At 52.0% G+C, this 11009-nt stretch overlaps 1 long non-coding RNA gene across 1 annotated transcript; it reads right to left on the minus strand.

Annotated features, from left to right (window-relative positions):
- Positions 1-7998, minus strand: LOC125282868 (uncharacterized). The gene is made up of 2 exons (XR_007190276.2): positions 7581-7998; positions 1-4544 (listed from the first exon to the last, which is right to left on the minus strand). It is a non-coding gene; the product is annotated as an uncharacterized LOC125282868 (long non-coding RNA).
- Between the last annotated feature and the right edge of the window lie 3011 nt (positions 7999-11009).

Raw genomic sequence — 11009 nt, forward strand, 5'->3', positions numbered from 1 at the left:
TTTTTAAACAATGGTAAAACTAATATTTATGGAATACACTCTATATCTTAAAATATCAGAAACAGAGTGCTAGCGCTTATTTCTTTGTTCGAAAGCAGCACAGATGCTAAAATTGGAAGGCCCCAGAGGAGATGAGCGTGTGTCTGCATGATGTCGACATACAAGTTTGTGCAGCAGTCCCTGTTTGTCCTTGATGCCACAGAACTGGCCACTTGGAAGTGGTTAAGGTGGTAGACTTCATCCTATGAGTGTTTAACCACAACTTTAAGAAAACACTTACCAGGAGCAGTATGAGCTGTGCTTCCCTGTCCCGTGGTGCAACCTAGGATGTGCGGCGAGCATCTTTCCAGGCCTCTGTCGCTTGTCACTGTCCCTCCAGGGTTGAGATCAGCTTCCAGCGTGGTCTCTGCACTTGGAGCGATGGCAAGCGTCTCTGAGGGCTCCTTCAGCGTGAAGTCTTCGCGGCGTCCCTGCCTTGGGACGTCATCCTTCTAGACTCAGCCTGGCCAGGCTCCTCTGGCTGCTCGTATCCATGCCCCTCCCCTCTGCGGTGCTCTCCTCTGGGACCCCACTGCTGTGGCATCCAAGTGTGACCTCCAGGGTTAACATGTCCCGATCCTCGCGGCTCTCGCCTTTGCTGGCGAAGTCCTGGCTTCGCGGATGCACTTTGGTAAAACAGCAAGTGTGTTCATCACGGAAGACGGTGCAGCTACCGACTTTGCTGGCCGTGTGGGAACTGAGTAACATGCGCCGTGACCGTGACCCACGGCCTTTGAAAGAAGCGCCAGATGGTCACTGATGACGCATGGCTGTGATCTCGGTAGTGATTTGCAAGCTGGAGAGCTCGCCGCAGTCTGTACCCAGTACAAGTACTCAGCTAACACATGGGCGACTGATACTTGAAATGTGCTGTTGAGGGACTGAGGTTAGCCTACTAGATCATGGTAATTAAAATTTGTGCATATTGGAACAGTGCAGGGCAGGGACTGCCCGTATTGAAATCCCCCCCGCCCCATCTTGCTTTTCTCTGTGTTCAAGGAGAAGCTGGCCCCAGGGCCCATTGTTCCAGAATGAAGCAGAAGGTGGCCGTGGGTTTTTTGGACTTTGTTTCCAAAAGCCCAAGCCCTCAGGAGAACAAAGGGGAATGGAGGAGGGACAGCTGAACATCTGATGTCTCCCTTGTGGGCAAGGTATCCTGGGGAAGGAGGGTCCATGAAGTGTCTTGGACCACAGGGAGACTCCCCTGGTCTGGGGTGAGGAGAAGCAGGTGAGGGGGTTCTGGGCCTGCTGCCTCCAGTCCCCAGAGAGCAATGCAGGAGAGGTGTGGCACCCAGGTAACAGGACCCCAGGCAGGCTAGGCCAAGAGGCCCACATGCCCAGCAAGGCTGGGAGCAGCACTGAGACATGGGACCAGGGGGCCTGCAATGACCAGTGTGGACAGATAACCCGTGGTATCAGGCTCGCCCTCAGGGCCCCATCCCTGTAGGAGTCCTGACTTAGGAAGGGGGCAGAACTCCGAAACTGGTGCCCATGGTGTTGTAGAATGGGGGGTTGGGTCAGAAACGAGGCTGTTACAGACAGTGGAGTCCTTGAGCTTGCCCGCCCCGGAGACTCATGCCCGCGATGACTGGGGCGTGGCACCACCATGAGGAGCTGGCCTGTCTGAATGGCTACATTCACAGCACTAACGAGACAGGTTATTACCACTGCAGTTTGAGGGTGTGGAGACAGCAGGTTCAGAGCAGAAGTAATTGTTTAAGGTCTCACAGGTAACAAGAGGTGGAGTGGGGGGTTCAGACTCAGATACTGCTTGTGCCTAGAGACTTCTAACCACCAGAAGGGCGTGGGCTGGGTCCTGTTCTGTCATTTTCCCAGTCCCCAGTGTAGTACCAAGCATGGGGGAGCCGCCAGTGCTCCCTCCCGCTCTCCCAAATGTTGACCAGCACCTTCTCTCCGAACTTCCATTTTCTACCTGTAAATGGTGATCTTGGTGCAAACCTCGATCTCAGAGTGCTCAGAGCTCCCGGAGAAACAGGGGATGTGGTCAGCCTGCTGGGACCGAGCACAAGCCAGAGGCGTCCTGACACCTAGTGGCCGGTCCATGTAATTGCACGTCCCAGCCCCTGACGCTCCCCAAAGAGGAGGGCTTTGGGTCCTGGTCCTCTCCACCCGGATTCTGCAGCTTCCTGCTGCCCTAGCCGACTTTCCCTCCTTGCCAGGCAGGGCAGTGCTGAGCCAGAAACTGAATAGGCTCTGATGGAATATTTATTCAGTTTCATTTAATTCCATAAGGTCTGGGGCGCCTGGGTGGCTCAGTCGGTTAAGCATCTGCCTTCAGCTCAGGTCATGGTCCCGCAGTCCTGGGACTGAACCCTCCTATCCGGCTCTCTGCTCAGCTGGGAGCCTGCTTCTCCCTCTCTGCCCCTACCACCCCCACCCCCACTGCTCGCGCTCTCTCTTGCTCTCTCCCTCTCAAATAAATAAAATCTTTAAAAAAAAATCCATAAGATCTTTCATTCCAAGACTGTGGGATGGGCAGAGGCTGACTCTCCTTCGTTCTTGCTGAGCCTATTGCCAGCCTAAAGTAACCACATGTCCATCCAAAATCCTGCTCAGGTAACGCATACAAGTGTTTACTTGGAAGAAAGAACCTCCTAGAATGTAAACATTTTACAGAAACAACCCAAAATTTCCAGCAGAATGCCTTGGGTCTGGTGAGGTGCAAAGCACACAGCATCCTGCTAGGTTAGGACTTCGTTTGACTTCAGTGCAATGGTCACTTTCACTATGGGGGTAGGGGGACACGTCTACGTTTTTATTGACAAGACAAAGCCCTTCTTCAGCCTCAAAGGGATAGGACATAAAATAGTTTATCAGAGGGGCGCCTGGGTGGCATAGCGGTTGGGCGCCTGCCTTCGGCTCGGGGCGTAATCCCGGAATTCCGGGATCGAGCCCCACATCAGGCTCCTCCGCTATGAGCCTGCTTCTTCCTCTTCCACTCCCCCTGCTTGTGTTCCCTCTTTCGCTGGCTGTCTCTATCTCTGTCAAATAAATAAATAAAATCTTTTAAAAAAAATAGTTTATCAGAAAATGTTACAATTTTCTTTATCATGGTAGATGCTGGCATCTCCTGGCACTGCCAGTCAGCCTTTTTGAAGTTTCACATCAGTTGATGTTTTTCTATATTGAACACTCAAGTATTTACTTTTTAAGATTTAATTTTCAAGTTATCTCTACACTCAACGTGGGGCTTGAACTCATGACCCTGAGATCAAGAGTCACGTGCTCTACTGACTGAGCCAGCCAGGCGCCCCCAGTATTTTCTAAGTTGAGCAAGTAGAGGACCCCGCAAGTAAGACATCCCTGCATCTCTGTTCCTCACCTTGAGTGAAGGCAAAAAAAAGCAAGAGCCCGTGCCTAGACGCCTGTTGCCCAGCATGGTACAGGCAGCATGCCTAGCCTGGGGCTGTCAGCATTGTTTGGTTTGGTTTGGTTTTTGTTTGTTTAAGTAGGCTCCGTGCCCAACGTGGGGCTTGAACTCACGACTGAAAGATCAAAAGTCACATGTTTTAGCAGCTGAGCTGGCCAGGTGCCCCTGTCAATAGGTCTTGTATTGAAAATGGGCGGCTGGGGTCAAATAAGTTCAGGAATCACTGGGTTAGACAAAGCTTAACCAGTTTCTTCATGACAGGACTTTTCAGAGCCTCTAAAAGGTCTTTTGAATCTTTGGAGGCAGAGGAAGGTGCAACAGTCCCCAAGTTACTTGGCTATGGGGCTCATTTTTGGGGGAATATCAAAGCCCAGCCCCTGTGCAGCTAGAGCGCGATGGTGATACTTGGAGAGCACCATCCTAGAACACAGAGCCGGGTGTTTAATAAACATGGCCGTTATTGCAGAGGGTTTTTTTTTTTTCCCCCTAAGAAGGCGACTAGCCCCTCCTCCTGCTAGTCCTCATTTTGACCAGATGGCGTATTCTGCAGCCACGCACCAGCCTCAACACATGGCTTGTCAAAGGACACATCTCTGTTATGAGGATGGTTTTGGAGGAGTTCGGGCTGCCTTCCTGGCCCTGCAGCGGGTGGTGAGCCAAAGGCCTGGCTCTGATAGGATCCTGGCACTGCCACTACCACTACCACTACCAGCTGTGTGACATTGGGTGAGTCCCTTAACCTCTCTGTGCTAAGTTCCCCTTCTTTAAATGAGGCTCCTGAGCACATCTGCCCCTGGGAGCTGTGAGGAGTAAATGAGATCAAGTGGGGAAGCTACCAGCACAGTGAGTGATCAATCACAGGCAGCCCTACTAATGCCATTATTATTAGTAACAGTAATGGTGACGGTGCTGGAGCCCGTCTGCACTGATTGCGGATCCCAGGTCTGTGGAGGAAACTTACTCGGAGAAATAAGGCCTCCAAGGGGGCAGTTTCATTTTGTTTTGCAATATACAGGTTTCCTTTGTTGAAGAGCAAAGAGCAGGTCTTGTTTAGGATACATGCTCCCGAAGCGAGCACCAGAAATCTTGGTTAAATTGCGTCTTTATTTCTTCGCTTAAAAAAAAAACAAAAACGGGTGAAAAATACATAAAACTCACCGTTTCAGCCATGTTTACGTGTGCAATCAGGGGCACTAAGCACATCTGTAAATCTGTGCAGCCACTACCACCGCCCATGTCCGGGATGTCTTCATCATCCCACAGAGAAATTCTCTACCCGTTAAACCATAACTCCCCCCCACCCCCAACCCGAGGGGAGGTTCTGACAAGGGACACTCTGGAGGGTGAAGCTCCTGTCAGTGCCCCACTCAGCTGTCACCTGTCGGGCAGAATGCCAAGACGCAGCCCCAGGCCACAGCCCATCCCCAGCGTTCACTCAGACTTAAAGCCAAGTAAAGGGTAAGCAGTTACACACTGCTTTAACCTCCTCTCTCAAGACGGCACCTTCTGAAAAAAGTGAGGTGGACGACACGTGATGGGATCCTGGCCCAGGAAAAATAAGGAAAAAGTAAGAAAATCTGAACCATGGACTCTAGTTAATAATAATGCATCAAGGGACACCTGGGTGGCTCAGTCGGTTGAGCGTTTGACTCTTGATTTTGGCTCAGGTCGTGTTCTCAGGGTCGTGAGATCAAGTCGGGCTCTGTGCTCAGTGGGCAGTCTATTTAGGGTTCTCTAAATAAAGAAATCTTTTAAAAAAACGTATCAAGGGGCACCTGGGTGGCTCAGTTGGTTAAGTGTCTGCCTTTGGCTCAGGTCGTGATCCCAGGGTCCTGGGACTGAACCCCATGTTGGGCTCCTGCTTGGGAAGGAGCCTGCTTCTCCCTCTCCCACTGCCCGTCTCCCTGCTTGTGCTCTCTCTCAAATAAATAAATTTTAAAAAATCTTTAAAAAATTGAAAAAAAACAAAAACAAAAACGTATCATTACTGTTTCCCCAATTGTAGCAAATGTCCAGACTAATGAAAGGTGTTAACAGTAAGGCAAACTGTGTGTGTCTGTCTGTGTGAGAGGGGATATATGAGCACTCCATACTCTCTATTTTTTGGTAAATCTAACACTGTCTAAAAAAAAAAAAAGTCTACTAAAACAGAGAGGCAAGGGATGTTGTGATGACCACCCCACCAGCCCCTCCTCTTGAGGACCAGCTGTTCTGATGGGGCTGGTGGGTGGCTTTGGGACTGGCGGAAAGGCAGTGCAGTGGCCATGCTGTCTGTACAGCCTCAGGCCCCTCCCTGTGCTGTGAAAATCACATCTCCAGGCCCACAGTTCCAGCACTCTAATTATGCTCCCAGACCACAAGCCTTTTGAGACCTGCAAGTGCCAGATTTTCTAGACACCGGGGTTGATGATGGAAATGCAGTCCCATTTCGGGGCTGGAGACACGAGTGACAGATGGGGTGCCCAGGACGAGGCCCAAGTCCCTTCTAGAGGTGCAGCACAGGCTTCCTGCAACCTCTGGCCTGAACTGTCACCGGGGAGCCTCTGAGAGCACAGGTCTGGGCATTGTTAGGACACACCGTATGGATTTCACCCCCACTGGCCATCTAAGCATGTGCACACCCTGCGTGGCAGCCTCGGAGCTCAGAGACCCGGACCATGAACCATGCAGAGGAAGATGGGACCACTCGGCCAGGTTTTCTCCATGAAGATCCCACAGCCTACAGTGGGGATCAGGGATGGCAGAATGAGGTGGGAGAGGGCTGCTGCCCTGTCCTGGGCAAAGATGACAGAGAAGCCAGTGTGGTTTTGGGAACACAGCGAATACTGCCTTTCGGCCTCTGGGCGGTGTGGGGGTGGGTGGTGTCCAGCTTGGTAAGAACAGCAAAGCAGCTCATGTTGGGGGTGGAGCTGTCTTAAAACCCTACAATAGCTTTATCTCACTCGCTTAAAATTCCAAGTCCTTTTTGTGGCCACCTGTTACCTCTTTGACTATTGCCTATCCTTAAACCCACTCACTCCGCTGCAGGAACCCACCCACCTCAGGTCCCTTGAATGTGTTGTGCCCTCTGCCTGGATGCTCTTCCCTCACTTCCTTCAAAGTCCGCTTCTCAGTAAGGCCTTCCCTGCCCCTTATGTAAATCTGTTCTCACCTTCTAGACCCTTTATCGGTTTTATTTTTTCCCCCAGTAGGTCTCCTCACTTCTAATACAGTACGAATGTTGTTAATCTTGTTTATTGGTCTCTTTCCTGCACTAGAAGGTAAGTTCCGGGGGGGCAGGATTTCTACCTCTTTTGCTCAAGGCTAGATCCCTAGCACTTTGAGAAGTGCCTGGGAGCAGTAGGTGTTTGACAGATACTTGCTGAACGGAATGAATTAAGCTGCAGGAGGCTCTCTTGGGGCCTTGCATCTCCCCCCTCCCCCCTGCAAGTTCTTGCGTCTAAGCTCTTCACTCCCACTGCTTCTCCTCTTTTCCTGGCTCTGCTTGAGACCCTCCTGTCCCTTGTGTAATGGGCTCCAGACACCAGTTAGGAGGGGAGACTGGGAAGCAGCTGGTTCCATCCCCCACGGTCACCAATACCTTGAGCAAAAAGCAGTGGGGAAAGCGAGTGTCATTAGAGCTTGGATGACTGTGGATGGCATGGAGAGGGGGTGCTCATCTTGGCTCACCCACCCTTGCTTCTCAGGGTGCAAACGCCACCTGGTTGAGGGTCTGCACGCTGGTTAGGCTGATGCCTGGGTTCAACTCTGGCTCTTCCATTTCCAGAATGTGAAGCCTCAGTGAAGTCTCTCCCCATCTATGGGCCTCAAAGTGCACTACTGACCACTCACCGGGGCTGTAAAGATTTAGTAGTGTTAAAAAAAGAAACAACAGGCCCCAAATGAAGTTACTTGTGTTAAGCTCCTTGCGAGCGATCCAAGGCCTAATTCCTAACCTGACTGCAGTTTCAACCTCTCCAGGAACATGACCTGATTTAGCCAATCTCGAACCACCTGGTCAGCACTAGTGAGGTAAGCTGCCCCTGTCTTTCCCCAAGGGAAGGCGACCTTACCTGAAACAATCCACTCTTTGCTAAGAACCTCCTGTTTTGTCCCACTTCAGTCTACAGAAGCCCTCCATTTCCTACAGCCCCTCAGCGCTCCTTCCTACCTGCTGGATGGGATGCTGCCCGGTTCAGGAATTGTTGAATAAAGCCAATCCCATCTTCGAACTCACTCAGATGTGTCTTAACAGTACTAGAAGGAAAGCCAAGTGGTCCGCCACCCAAGCCTAGGCTTAAGCGGGCCACGGCCAGAGGCTCTGCTCTGCGCAACACTCAGATGGACGGTCAGCCTTCTGAGACCGGCGGCTCGACGGTTCAGGCCACGCGGCCTCACGCAGGGCCGGTAGGCGGGTTCTTCCTTTAGCAAGTGACCCGCCGGCCTATCTGAGCCCGGTGCAGTGGCCGGCTCCGCCGTCCCCAATTCCGGTGCCAGGTCTAGGTCTCCAGTCCCCCACCGCCACAGAAAACCAAGAACGCCGCCGCCGTGGTCATGTGCCCGAGAGACGGTTCGATCACGTGCCCCAAAGCCTTGTTTGGTCACGTGATCTCCGGGACCAATCCCTGCGGCCAGAAGGTGGCCTTGTGACTGGTCCCTCCCAGAAGGGGGCGGGACTTTGCTCGGAGGCGGGGAAGCCTTGTCTGCCCCTCCCCGTTCACATGTTACCCGCGTGATTCTCGCTCGCCCGCGAGATCTGGCGTCTGGCTGGGGCTTGCGGCGCCCATAGTGCACCGGGCGGGAGCGGGGCTCTTGCGTTTTAGGGTGACCCTCCCTCTCCACTTGCGTCATTTTTCTGAGCCGGCCTCGAGATTAGGCCCCTTCTCTCCCTGGAACCTTTGGTGGCCTCCGCACATTTGTCCCGTTTCTGGAGAATGGGATAGATGTCTTAACGTGGACGCAGGGGCCGCCCACCGTTCTCCCTTCCCTGCCTCCGACACCTTGTCCCCGGGGCGTACTGGGAAGCCCCCGCTCCTTCCTCACGTTCGTCATGGCCTGGCTTGTGCTCCGAGCACTCGTGATTTTTATCGTCCCAGCTGAACTAGGGACGTTTATGCCATGGTCCTTGGCGGGGCTTCTGGGGCCTGTGACCCGCTTCAAATTACATGCAGGGTAGGCTGTGTTGTTGACTGGGGGTGGCTTTCATCAGACTCCGATGCCGAGAACTCTCAGAAGACTGGCTCCTCACAGCACCAGCCCAGCCCAACTGCGTCTGTCACAGATGCTCAAAGGTGCTTATGAGATGAAGTGAATATCCTAACCTTATTTCTTCCAATAACCGTCTGCACACGCCCTAATCTAGTCCCACAGGAATGCTTGCTATCACCTGCACACAATTTTGACGGCACTCCTCGCCGCTGGGATCACGTTCTTTCCTCTGCCGGACCGTTTGTTCTTTCAGTTTTCTGTCAAACACGGAGCCTGTGAACTGGCTGGGGCAGGCGTGGGGCACAGCGCCAGACGCTGGAGACACAGTGGCGAATAAGACAGGCCCAGGCACTGTTACTATGGAACTCATGGTCTGTTTGGGGAGGCAGTGGAGATGAGAAAGATGCTGTGAACGCCTCTGGATTGGGCACCGGAACGATCTGAGACTGAAGGATAAATAGCTAATCAAGTTAGGGTGAGAGCAGGGAATAGCAGGTCAGAAGGGTCATCATGGGTAAGATTCAGCTTGTCATTGGCGGAGAGCAGAGAAGGTAGCAAAGCCAGCATTTTGATCCTTGGAGGGTTGTTGGGCAGAGTGCAGACTGATAGGTGAGTATTTTTGGAAGATTCCTCTGACTGAAGCCAGAGCTGGATGGCTGTTCATGTGAGGCGTGTCATTGCAGGAGGGAGTTGGGCAGGCAGGAAAGGAAACAGCTGGACAAAGGCTGGAGTAGAAATCTGAACACTTCGGGGAGCCTTTCTGGGCCTCAGTTTGTCCATCTGTAAAGTGTGGGAGTTGTACTCCATCTTCAAGTTGTAGTCCACCTCTGACACAAATTCAGCACTCCAGGCAGATGAGAATTTATATGTGATTATAGCGGGGAGAGGGAAAGATCATGGCAAGGAAGGGAGACTGGAGAGAGTGAGGCAAAGAGAGCAATACATACACAAAGGAGACATGGTAGAGCAGGGTTGCAAGGGCGGAGCAGGATCCAGAGGCCAGCCCAGAGCAGAGAGCCATCCCTAGATTCAGACCCTCGATTGTACTGCTGCGTGACCTTGGACAGTTCACCAGATTCCTAGGCCTCAGGTTCTGCCTGAAAGGGGGACACCAGTAATATTAATGCTAGGTGACACTGTCTTTGGGTTTTAGGGGATACCATAGTCAGGACGCTGTAACTCTGAGAAAAATACGCATTGACTTATATACATATAAAATAATTTCTGGAAAAATACGGGGCGCCTGGGTGGCACAGCGGTTAAGCGTCTGCCTTCGGCTCAGGGCGTGATCCCGGCGTTGTGGGATCGAGCCCCACGTCAGGCTCCTCCGCTATGAGCCTGCTTCTTCCTCTCCCACTCCCCCTGCTTGTGTTCCCTCTCTCGCTGGCTGTCTCTATCTCTGTCGAATAAATAAATAAAATCTTAAAAAAAATAATTTCTGGAAAAATACGCAAGTTGGTGACACGGTTTGCCTCATGGGAGTTGAACTGGGCGGCTGGCTGGTGTTGTGAGGGGAGGGCACCGAGGATTGGAAACAAACTTTCTTTTACTGTTGTTCTTTTTGAATTTTGAACAATATGGCAAGTCAGAGAGAGAGGTCAGGCCTTCAGGTCTCTGCAGTGGTCATGACTGGGTACGCACCGGACTTGAAGGCAGAGGGAGCATTAGCAAGGGCATGTTCTGCGTACCCGGACACCTGAGTTCTAACTGCCGCCAACATACTGCGTTTTAGTTGCTTTGTCCATAAATCTGGGGACCAATGAGGGCTTTATAGAGGGCAAAGCGAGGTCTTAGGACCCCAATGGCCTGCATCTGGATTCTGACTCTACCTTTGACTAGTGAGTTTGGATGAATCACGGAATCTCTCAGAACCTCAGTGTTCTCATCTGAAAAATGGGGATTACCACCACCAGCGTGTGAGAATTTCATAAGACGCTGTGAGCAAAGGGACAGCCCAGCATGTTGTTGGTGCTCCCAAAGCGCTGTTTCCGTGTTTCCCGTCTTCCAGCTTTGAAGAGTCACTGGCAGTCTGGAGAAATGGAACCAACTAGTTAGTGCTCGTTCCTCTCATCCCACAGAGTTTAATTTCATTAAAAGTCCTTCAGAATGTGTGATGCTGGGAGTGCAGGTCAAGGAGCTCAGAGCGTTCAGTTTACAGAACAATCAGACAAGGGATTATGTAAAAATAGCTGGGCAGGTGGAGGCTCTAAGCAGGCATTCCATATGCGGGGCGGTGGCGGTGAGATCACCGGTGGCCCGCATCCTGTCCCCTGGTGGTGAGAAGGGACATTACCAGTCAGCATCACAGCCTAATGGCAAGCGGGACCCGGCTGTTTGCAGATGCTGCACTGAGGCATTAGACATGATTTTTGAAAAAGGTAATGTCTGTTTG

The sequence above is a fragment of the Ursus arctos genome, unplaced genomic scaffold, assembly GCF_023065955.2.
Source record: "Ursus arctos isolate Adak ecotype North America unplaced genomic scaffold, UrsArc2.0 scaffold_25, whole genome shotgun sequence".
NCBI lineage: Eukaryota > Metazoa > Chordata > Mammalia > Carnivora > Ursidae > Ursus > Ursus arctos.